Source organism: Cebus imitator, unplaced genomic scaffold (assembly GCF_001604975.1).
Source record: "Cebus imitator isolate Cc_AM_T3 unplaced genomic scaffold, Cebus_imitator-1.0 Scaffold823, whole genome shotgun sequence".
In the NCBI taxonomy this organism is placed as follows: Eukaryota; Metazoa; Chordata; class Mammalia; order Primates; family Cebidae; genus Cebus; species Cebus imitator.
Genome location: NW_016108138.1, coordinates 275,406 through 287,143, shown reverse-complemented (window position 1 = coordinate 287,143; position 11,738 = coordinate 275,406). Strand labels below are relative to the sequence as shown.

The window sequence follows — 11,738 nt, the reverse complement described above, 5'->3', positions numbered from 1 at the left end:
AAAAGAGAGTTTTGACAATTGCAGAGACTTGTTAAAATGTTGTGGTCAAAAGGCTGACAGAGATGAAGGCCAAGCTGAGGAGGTCTCAGATGGAAATCAGGAACTTACTGGGAGCAGGAGCCAAGGTTACTTTTGTTTTGCTTTAGCAAAGAAAGTGGCTGCATGGTCCCCTGCCCTGGAGATCTGTGAAACTTTGAACTTGAAAGTGATGATTTAGGGTGTAACTGGTGGAATGAACTTCTAAGCAGCGAAGCTGAAGAACTGTCCTGCCTGAGCTGAACAACCTGTGTGACCAAATAAATGAACTTATATTTAAATGAGAAGCGGAGCTTAAAATTTCGTAGATTTGCAGCCTTTCTTCTCAAGTTATGCATTTTGAGAAGCACTGAGGTTTGAAGGGGCTGGGGCAGAATAATATGGTTTGGCATCATGTCCTTGCCAAAGCTGATGTCAAACTTTAATTTTTAATGATCAAGTTTGCACAGGTAGGTGTTGCTTGAGTCACGTGGGTGTGTTATTAATGAATGGCTTAGCACCATGCCCTTGATGCTGTTCTTCCTGCTAGTGAGTTTTCATGAGATCTGGTTGTGTACAAGTGTGTCATACCTCTTTTCCTTTCTTTTTTTGTTTTGTTTCTGCACTTGTTATATGAGATGCCTCAATCTTTTTTTTTTTTTTTCTTTTTCTGGTCCTCTTTTCTGACTTGAAGTTTTGTGGGGTCTCTCAGAGGCAGAAACTACTATTCTTTGTGTATAGCCTGCAGAACTGTGAGCCAGTTAAAACTCTTTTTCATATGATGACCCTGAAAATTGGTGTTGAGGAATGGGGCATTTGGCTAAAGATATCTGACAATTTGGGAACAGGTTTGGGTCTGGGCAGTGGGCAGAGGTTGTAGTTTGCCCTGCTCAGTGGGGGATGGGAATTTAAGGGAAAGTTTGAAAGATCTTTGAAATTGTTTAAATGGTTGTGACCAAAATGTTGGCAGAAATACTGACAGTGAAGGCCAGGTTAGGTGGTCTCAAAGGGAAATGAGAAAGTTAGTGGGAACTGAAACAAAGGTCACTTTTGTTCTGCCTCAGCCAAAAATGTGCTGCTTGGTGCCCATTTTCTAGGGATCTTTAATACTTTGAACTTAAGTGTGTTGATTTAGGGTATCTAGCATAATTTATAAACAGTGAAGCACTCAAGAGGTAGTGTGTCTGCTTCTAATTGCCTGTCTTCATAGGAGGAAGCATAGAAATGACCTAAAGTTTGAACTTATTTTTAAAGGGGAAGCAGAGATTAAAAGTTTGGAATATATGTAGTCTGGTCATGCGGTGGAACAGAAAGCCCATTTTTAGGGGAGTAATTTTGGAAGACTTCAGAAATTGGCATAAGTAAAAAGCAGCCACATGGTAGTGGCCAAGACAATGGGGGAAAAGGCCTCCATGGCATTTCAGAGAGCTTTGCAGCATCTATTTTGTCACAGGTTCTGAGGCCTAGGAGAAAAGAATGGTTTCATGGGCAAGGCCCAGGGCATCACATCCCTGCACAGCCTCAGGAGACTGCTTCTTGCATTTAATCTGCTTTCTCTCCAGCTCAAGACGTGTCTGAAAGTGTCCCAGGTGCAGCTCAGCTTACTTCTTCAGAGGTATAAAGCTAGAAGACTTGGTGCTGTCAATGTAGTTTTAAGCCTTCAGGTGCACAGAGTACAGGCGTGGAGGCTTGGAGGCTCCACCTAGAGCCTCCAACTAGATTTCAGAGGATGTATGCAAAAGACAGTGTCCAGGAGAAAGCCTGCTGCAGTGGTGGGGCTGTCACGGCGAATTTCTGCTACGGCAGTGCAGAAGGAACATGTGGGGTTGAACCCCTTCCTCAGAGTTTCCACTGGAGTACCGCCTAGTGATTCTGTGAGAAGGGGGCCACCATCCTCCCAATGGTAGTTCCATCAACAGCTTACAACCCGCATGTGGAAAAGCCACTGGTACTTAATGCTGCTTAGCCTGTGAGAGCAGATGTGGGAGCCCTTGGGAGCCCACCCCTCACACCAGTGTGCCCTCAATTTGCGACATGGAGTCAAGATTACTTTGGAGCTTCAACATTTTATGATTTCCCTGCTAGAATTTAGACTTGCATGAGGCCTGTAGTCCTGGTTTTTTTGTTTGTTTTTTTTTCCAGCAAATTTTTTCCTTTTGGATTGGGAATGTTGAATGACTGCCTGTACCCTCATTATATCTTGGAAGTAACTAACTCATTTTTTATTTTAGGCTCTCATAGGTGAATAGAAGTCTAGCCTGGTCTCAGAGGAGACTGAATGTTTGATTTTTGCGTTAATCCTGGAAGGAATTAAGACTTTTGGAGACTATTGGGAAGGCATGATTGTATTTTACAGTGTGAGAAGGCCATGAGATTGTGCAGTTGGGGCAAAATAATATGGTTTGCCTGTCACCTGATCAGCAAGGCCAGGTCAGTGGCAACCTGGTCAGTGGAGTCTGGTCAATGGGGACCTGGTTAATAAAAACCTGGTCAATGGGGGCTTGATGAGTGAGATCCTCATTCAGTGAAGGCCTACGCAGTGAAGTTAGTCACTTGAGATTTGGCCAGTGGACAAATGGTCACTTTGGCTTTGCCAGTGGGGGCTTGGTAACAGGGACGTGGTCAGTGTGGGCCTGCTCAGTAGACCTAGTCAGTTAGGACTTGGTCAGTGAGGCCTATGTAGTAGGGGCATGGTGAGCATGGTGCTGCTTAGAGAGGGTATCATTAGGAGGATCTAGTAGCAGGGATCTTGGTGAGTGGGTACCTAGGGGCAGCCAGTTATTTGATATCTGGTCAGTGCCAACCTAGGCTGCAGGGGTTTGGTCAGTACAGACCTGGTCATCTGGAGCTTAGTGGTGGCCGTGTAAGCATGGGCTTGGTCACTGGTGACCAGGTGAAGGGGTGCTATTCAGTGGAGGCCTGGACACATGAGACGTAGTCAGCAGAACCTGCTGGGCATGTCCTCATCAGTGAAGCCCTTGTCAGTGGGGCCCTGGTCAGGGCAGCCTGGTAAGTGGAACCTAATCAGTGGGGACTTGGTCAAAGAGCACTTGGTTAGTGGTGGCTTTTGTAGCACTGGTCTAATCAGTGGTGACCTGGTCAGCGGGGAGCTGAGCAGTGGGTGCCTGTTTAGTGAGGCCTACTCACTAGGGTCCCAGTCAGGGTCATCTGGTCACCTCAGGCCTGGTCAATGGCAGCTTGTTCTCTGGAGGCGTGGTCAGTGTGGCCTCATCTGTGGGGCCGGCAATGGGGTCATGATTGGTGGAACCTAATCAGTGGGCATTGTCAGTAAGGACCTCATCAGTGAGGCTTTGTCAGTAAAGACCTGGTCAGTGAGGCCTTGTCAGTGAGGCCTTGTCAGTAAGGTCCTGGTCAGTGGAATCTTAGTCATTGTGGATCTGGCAGCAGAGGCCTGGTTAGTGGGGCCTGGTGATGGGGATGTGATCAAGGAGGACCTGATGTGTGGGATCTGGTCAACAGGAACCTGGTCAGTGGAGGCTGCTGAGCACTGCTGGCAGATTCCAGGTGCAATGCACATTATGGAGGGCACTGTGGACAGCTGGGATGGCCCAGTGGTGCCCAATGGCCCAGTCAAAATTTGAAAAAGCAGGTATTTTGATGGGCCTGGGAGATCTTGCTCAGAAATTTTGACAGGACAAAGGTAAAGGAAGGGCCACAGTGGCCGGAGAGATGGTCACAGCCTATGTGCTGCACAGGATGGAGGAAGTCAGGGAACAGGCAGGGTGGACAGCTGGTGTGCAGGGAGAGGCAGGGGCATGCTGGGAGGTCAGACCCTGTGAGGACTCTTGGGGCCTCAGATAGGGTGGGCTCCAGGTGCACCCTCAGTGCACTGGGCAGGTCTCAGCCCAGTCTCCCTAGACCCCAGCTGGGTGATGTGTTCATTCCCTGGGGATCCTGCAGAGAGCACAGCCTCCAGCCCAGGTGGTGCAGCTTGACCTCTCCATGGGCCTGGAGCATCCCCTGCTAGCCCTCCACTCCCTCTTCTCCCAGGTCCTGCTTTCCAGTGTCAGCCAGCAGGGAGGTCCTGTCCTCTCTTCCCTATGCATCTTCTGGGGTGAAACTTGTGGTGGATTGGGAACAAGGATCGTGCTTCCCTCAGGCCCACTTAGGGAGGAGACTGGCGGGAGCCTAGCACTGGTCCTCACCTCTGTTTTGGTTGCCTTTGAGTAAGATGGATCAGTAAGTGCCCTGAAGGTGAAGGTAAGAGAGTCCCTGCTGTGTGGGAGGCTAGTCTAGGGATGGAGGACTTGACAGGTCTTCCCAGTCTGTCAAGCCTAGGCATCACTTTCCTGTCTCAGGACTCAGAAAGTCCAGTCCTGAGACGGGATGGTGCTGTCCAAGGTGGGTGGCCGGGGCCTGAGAGCAAGCCCCCATCAAGTGACCACATCACCCAGCTGGGGTCCAGGGAGCCTGGCCTGAGGCCTGCCCAGTGCAAAGGGTACACTTGGAGTCCACTCCACCTGATACTCTCACAGCCCTTGCAGGGTCTGGCCTCCCAGCTTGCACCTGCCTCTCCCTGCACCCCGCTGCCCACCCTGCCTGTTCCCTGACTTTCTCCATCCTGTCCAGCAGTATGGGTGGGACAGGAGAACAGCCTGTGTGCACGTGTGGTGGCAAGTAGGAGTAACACATCATCCCTGGGAGGCGCCATGTTTCCTGTCAAACCCAACCCCAAAACTCTGTCTCTGAGGCGGTTTTACCAAACCCAAAACCCAGAACCATGACTGTGGCTCAGGGGTCAGCACCTGCTAGTGCCAAGATACTACAGGGAGACTGGGACCTGACCAAAGCCCATGGTGTTTGTGACCTGAGGACAGTGTGTCTTGGGGCCATAAGGCCAGGCCACCAATGGCCATTGGGCCATAGGGGCTCAGCCCCAGGGCTTGTCCTTCTTTGGTTCCTTCTGATTCAGTCTTCTCAGGGCCCTGGAGCCCAATACCCAGCATCCAAGGTCCCCTCTAGGAATCCTGGCGGCTCGGCTTACTATATCATGTTTCATCTGAAAGCAAAACTGTGAGGCTGGATGCACAGAAAGATGACTCGGAGTGCTTAATGACTAGAAGAAATCCAACAGCAGCCAGAAGGTAATGTGGGGAGGGTTGGGCCTCCATGACAGGTAGAGCCAGGAGTACAGGCACCCAGTGCTGTGGCCTGGCACCACCTGCCTCTCAGAGGGTAGGTGGCACACTGTCCTTATGTGGAGGACAGCAGGCCTGGCCACCTGACCTAAATAAAAAAAAGGTCCAGATCAGAGTTCCCAACTCTGAGTACTTACCCACTCTTTGAATCATGGGAGGGGAGACCTGGTCCTAGGTAGAACTGAGCTCTGAGTAACTGCAGAGCCCAAGGCTGGAAACCTCCAGAATTCTCCAGGCCCTGATCCTCCCTGGGGTCCCACTGTGGCCTATCTTACCAGAGCACTCTTCTGTGTGTAGGTGTCTTGGTAGCTCTACAAGGGAGTCCTCTTTCAGGTGTGGGCTGGGGATGGTCACTCCTGCTGGTTGTCTAAAGGGTGGAAACCAAGGACCTAGGGAAATACCAGGAACAGCCTTTTGACACTCATCCAGAGCAGGACGAACAGGCAAGTGTTATCAGGAGCCCAGGTCTCCAGCTGGAGGGAATGTCAACCCTGCAGTAGAAGTAGAGGCCCCCCACACATCCTAGGCACAGATGGTAATGTAGGCACCGCAGGTAAGCTGGGCTTGGTACCCCTGCCCCACCCCAGTTTCAGAAAGAAGCCAAACAAGGAGCTTTCTGCAGAATAAAACCACCTTTCCTTCCAGAAGCACTGCTGTCTGGTGGTTGCCGTTTGTGGCAGTGAGCCTTTTACTTGTTCTGAGGCTGGGCTGGTTTCTCCTCTTAGTCTTGCCCCACAGACCATAAAGAAGAACAGCAAGAGGTTCCCAGAAAACATCCACAAATGGCCCTGGACGTAAGCTACACTCTGAGAAATATGTCATGTTCCAGGTGAGCTAAGGCATCAGGTAAGGCCTATGAGGCTGGAGGATCCCAGGGCAGGTGGTGCAATCCATAGCTGTGGAAGCTTCCCATGGGAATTGGGAGGTCCCAAGGCAGAGACAGGGATTCCACAGGAGAATCACAGAGAAGTCACAGAGCCACCAGGGGCTCTCCTGGCCCAGGGAGCAGTCAACACCATGGACTGAACACCTGCTGGGCTCCAAGCCCTGGGCCAGGCTGGGCCTGTGGGGCCAGGAGGCAGCTCAGAGTGGGAGTCAGAGAGAGAAGTGTGCTCAGAGGGCACTCATTTCTGGATGTAATGTGGTCCTGGGATTCTGTCTGGGAAGTGCTTCCAGGGTTTCATATGTGTTATGGCGCTGCTTCCTCTCCCCAGCCTCACCCTGCAGGAATTCCAGTGAATATATTGCCACCATCTTGAATCTCAGTGCCCTCATAGTGCAATGGCACCAGCAGATCTGCCTGTGCATGGACTTTCTGTACTACCTACTCCTGAGGGCTGATGCTTCTGCAGGGCTTATGACTGACTTGGTACACAACTTCAGATGCCATCATCCTGGAGCAGCACTGCGCCCTCACTAGCCAGGGTGTTGGTGACTTCCTCAAGGCCAAGGCCACGTTCTAGACTTCAGACTTCATTGATGCACTTGTGCTGAGCGAGGTGGGCTTCTCTGGTATCTTAATTCAGGAGGTAGAATGGAGCTTGAGATCAAGTGTCTGATCAAAGAACTTGAACTTGATCTGGAGGGCTCTGGGGGAGCCATGAAAGGTGCTGGATAATGAACTTGATCTGGAGGGCTCTGGGGGAGCCATGAAAGATGCTGGATAAAGGAGGGACAGCCAGATACATTTTAGAGATGACTGTGGAAGGCTGCCTGGAAGGAATGAACAAGAGCCAGGAGACCAGGGAGGGTGCTTGTGGGGCAGGTCTGGAGATGGCAAGGGAGGAATCCTGCCTGGATGACTTCAGGGACTGTCTCAGGTTACACTCAGTTGCCCTCAGAGCTAGTGCTTTCAGAGGGCTTGTCTCCAGGATGAAAATGGGAAGGAGTTGTCAGAAGAGGATGTATAAATGGAGGCTGGCATCTTCATAAGCGCCAGTGGTAATCCTGGTGTGGGAATACTGTGGGAACAGGGGTATCTTGATCCCAGGGACGTGGTGGATACACCCTACATTACTCCATTCTGCCCATGCTCGCTTGTTTGCTTGCTTTCCTTCCTTTTTCTTTTTCTTTCTTTTCTCTCTTTCTTTTTCTTTTCTCTCATAGGAGAGAAGGCTTTTTTGTGCAGATGCCCAGGACAATTTGCACAAAAAAGAGAATGATTTATCACTGAGCCCAGCACACAGATAATGTGACTCTCCTGCCAATTCCTTGCCCTCATAAATAATTGTGACATATCCCTAGAGAACGGCCAAGTAATATGATTCTCCTGCTTGCTACCTAGCTGCAAGTAGGATTGTGACATATATCTTAGCGAAGTTTACAGGTGTGACGATGACGTTTATTCCTCAAACCAGCCAATATGGATAATACTGTGAGCATTCTCTTTGTTCGAAGGTAATAGAGGGTTACCACTTTATTGCATATCATTTAAAAACCTTTAAATGGGTGGAACAGAGTGTCAATACAAAGCCAGCACAGAGGTGAAATTGTGTTTTACATACACACACCCTGCCAACCATTTCATTCATTACATTCACACATGAGCCAAGCCCACTGACGAAGTTTTAAATCTCACACGGGAATGCAGCTTACAATTGGAATGATGACTTTCATATACAAAGATATGGCCACACTTGGAATGGTAACTCATTTCTTTTTTTCTTTTCTTTTTTTTTCAGGAACTGCCAAAGTTTTAGTGTTTAATAATGAATAGCACAACTGACCAAGGTCCAAGATGTAAAGATACCATGTTCAAGACACTGGGGGGTAAATCACTCTATAAACTAACTATATAGTATGTGATAGGAATGCATACTTTATAATATAAAACCTGTCTACACATAGTAGTTAGCTGAAAAAGCCATTCAATCTTCTCTTGGCTTGGAAAAATGGTGTTCGAAATTCCAGTACACATTATTAGCAACCTTCAACTCATGTGTGGCAGATATTTTGTTTTCACCTTCCAGTTCTTCCACCCCAGCCTGTGCCATGAGGTCTGCGATGTTCTTCTCCAGATCATCAGTGAGACTACTCGTATCATTAATTCTCCCAATCTGCTCCTGCAGCAGATGCAGGTCTGAAATTTATCTTGCATCTGCTGCCGGAGTATCTGCACCACCAAGCTGAGGTCCTGCATGGTCTTGGGGTCAGTCTCAGCCATCTCCCCGATGCCCAGCTTGGCAGTCTGGTAACTCATTTCTAAATCCACTCATAGGTGGGACTCTCCTATCTGGACCAAGCTAACTGGAGTTATGTTGACTCCCGTATCTTGGCTTAGGGCTACAGGTACCATCACTGATCCATTCCAGCATGAATTTCTAAGCGTGAATTGTGACACTAATGCACACTGTGTAATGCCATCAGTTGGCACAGAGAATGTTTTCACAGGGCCCAGCAGACACGTGAGATTGTGACACTCATATGAACACAAAGCTGAAAGTAAAGATGATCAACCTCCTACATCAACATAGTGCACTCTTGAGACTCTAAATCTCACACCCAGAGGCAGTCAGAAGATTTTTTTTTAAAAAGGCTGTTGTCCATAAATGTGGTCCACAGGTGGATTGGTGTCTCTCAGACCAGAATTCGGCACTCCAAGAAGGCTGGGACTTCACTAAGTAAACACAGTCTGCAATAGAAATTGAGACTCTGATGCATAGATCCGGTTCACTGATGAACAGATCCGGTTCACTGATGCATAGATCCGGTTCACTGATGCATAGATCCGGTTCACTGATGAATAGATCTGGTTCACTGATGGGATTGTGCCTCATGTAGCTGGTCCCAACATTCAGGATGTGTTGACTCCCATACCTAAACTGGGAGATGTGCAGGGTTGTTCATCTCATCCCTGGACCTTCCTGCTGGTGTGATTGTGACATATCATGTGCCCAGCACCCAGCATGATTTGAGTCTCCCACCTGAACCCAGCCCACAGATGAAATTGTGACATATCACTGGACCCAGAACCTAGGTGATGTTACTCGTTTCTTCTGCCTTGGCCCTGCATACATGGAGCACATGTTTCTAGACCCTGCACTCAGCACTCAGGTTATATGTCTCTTCTACCTGTGCCCAGATTGTATGGGTCATTGTGACATATTTTTTGGTATGAGAATAATATTTCTTAGTTATTCACCTAGGTGATGTGACTCTCCTTTTCTGCCTGAGCACTGCACACAGCTGACATTGTGACACTGATACGCACACCCAACAAGCAGTATAGACTCCTCATCCCACATGAACACAGCCGACTGTTGAGGTTGAGTCTCCTACCCAAAGCCAGCCAAAAGTTGCCTGGGGTCTGCCTGCAGGGAGCATTTTCACATATCTATGTGCCAATTGCACAGGTAATGTGAACCTTTTCTACTGCCTGGTTTCTGCTCACAGGGAAGATTATGACTTATCAGTGGGCCAACATCTAATTGATGTGACTTTTTCTGAGGTTCTGCCTACAGGGGAGATTGTGACATATTGCTGGGCTTGGCACCAAGGTGATTTGAGTCTTCTGCCTGGATTCTGCCTTGTAGGGACATTGCGGCGTAGCTCTGAGCCGATCACCTAGATAATGTGACTTTCCTCCTTTCTTACGTGAACTGTGCCCATGGAATAGATTGTGGCATATCTCTAGGACCAGTTTCATTAAAAACAAACAAACAAAAAATAACAACAAAAAAGGCAGTTACTTATGACTGGCCCCAGCACACAGGTGACAGGGGGCATGGAGACATTTCTCTGGGCCCATCATCTAGATGATGTGACTCTTTTCTTCATAGGACCCGTCCACGTGAGGAATGTGACATATTGCTGGGCCCAGCATCTATGTGATGCATCACACCTCTCATGCCTGTCTCTTTCAACTGGAGTGATTGACATGAAGCTGGCCCAACTCCTAAGTTATGTGACTTTTTTTTTCCTTCTGAGCCCTACCCACAAGGGGGCATTGCAACATATGTTTGAGTCCCTCACCTAGGTGGTGTGACTTTCATGAGTGAGCCATCCACTCAGTGAGTATTGTGACACATTTTTGCACACAGCATTGAGATGATGTGACTCTCCTCTACTGCTTGGGCCCTCTCCAAGGAGGTTTTGTGCTGTATCACTGGGTCCAGCACCTAGGTTATTTGACTTCCCTCTATTGCCTGGGCCCTGCATACATTGTGCATTGTGACATACAGCTGTGTCTAAAACATAAGGGATGCACAGGTAGAAGAGACTCTCCTCCATCGGCTTTGCCCATACAAGTGTAGAAAAGGTTAATGAAAGAGAATAAAATTTCTTATTCACCTAGGTGATGTGACTCTCTTTTCTGTCTGAGCACTGCACACAGCTGAGATTGTGACACAGACAGGCACACCCAGCCAGCAGTATAGACTCGTCACCCCCCATGAACACGGTGGACTGTTGAGGTTCTGAGTCTCACACCCAAAGCCAGTCAGAAGTTGTGGATTGACTCTCATATGCAGATTTTCCTCACATTAGGGTTTCTGACTCTCCAACCAACATTCAGCAAACCTGTGAGGCTGTCACTCTACTAAGAAGGCAGTGCACAGGACAGATTGGTGCTGTCATGCATGGATCCAGTACACCATTGAGATCGTGACTCATAGACTTATGCCCAACATGACATTTCACTGGACCTAGTACCAAGCTGATATCACTCCTCCATTATCTAGTTTCTGACTCCAGAGAAGATTGTGAAATATTGCTGGGGTCTTTCACCTAGTTGATGTGACTATCTTACCTGTGCTTCTTTCTCAAGGGGTATAGTGACATATTGCTTGACCCAGCACCTAGGTGATGTGACTCTTTTCTGTTCCTAGGGCTCTGCCTAAAACAGGATTGTGTTGTATTATTGGGCTCTGCACCAAGGTGACAAAATTGTTAGCTGTGTCTGTGTATCAGTCATCTCATCCTGTATAAAACTCTGAACCACCAGGGTACACTATACAATATGCATAAGTTTAATAATCTGTGGTGACTTTCATACAGGTAGGAGACCCAGGACCCTAGAAGTTTTCTTAAGCCTAACTATAAGGGTCAGCATGTTTTTGGTTTTGTTGGTTTCTTTGTTTTTAATTGGCTGGGTCCAGTAATGAGAGTCATCACTGTGCCTGTGAACTACCATCCCTCCTGTGACTAGATCTACATAGGGCAGTCAAAGTTCCAACTGTGGACTGTGTCCATGTACAAGACTCAGGACCTCACCAGAGGTCTCTGTTCATGTGTGAGGGTGACACTCATAACTGTTGGCTGGATGAGCGTACAAGAGTCACTTCCCATCTCCTCTGTGTGCTGAGTGCACTTATATGTCCAAATCCCACTTGTGGTGACATGGGTCACCATCCCCCCTTTAAATTAAAATTAAAATGTAAAGGAGGGATGGTGACCCATGTCACCACAAGAGGGATTTTGTGGGAAGTGACACAACATTAAAAATACAACTGTGGGGGCTGGGTGCGGTGGCTCACGCCTATAATCCCAGCACTTTGGGAGGCCGAGACGGGTGGATCACGAGGTCAAGAGATCGAGACTATCCTGGTCAACATGGTGAAACCCCGT

At 48.5% G+C, this 11,738-nt stretch overlaps 1 pseudogene; it reads right to left on the bottom strand.

Moving 5' to 3' along the window:
• Window positions 1-8,041: 8,041 nt before the first annotated feature.
• LOC108297637 lies at window positions 8,042-8,779 on the bottom strand (annotated as a pseudogene).
• Between the last annotated feature and the right edge of the window lie 2,959 nt (window positions 8,780-11,738).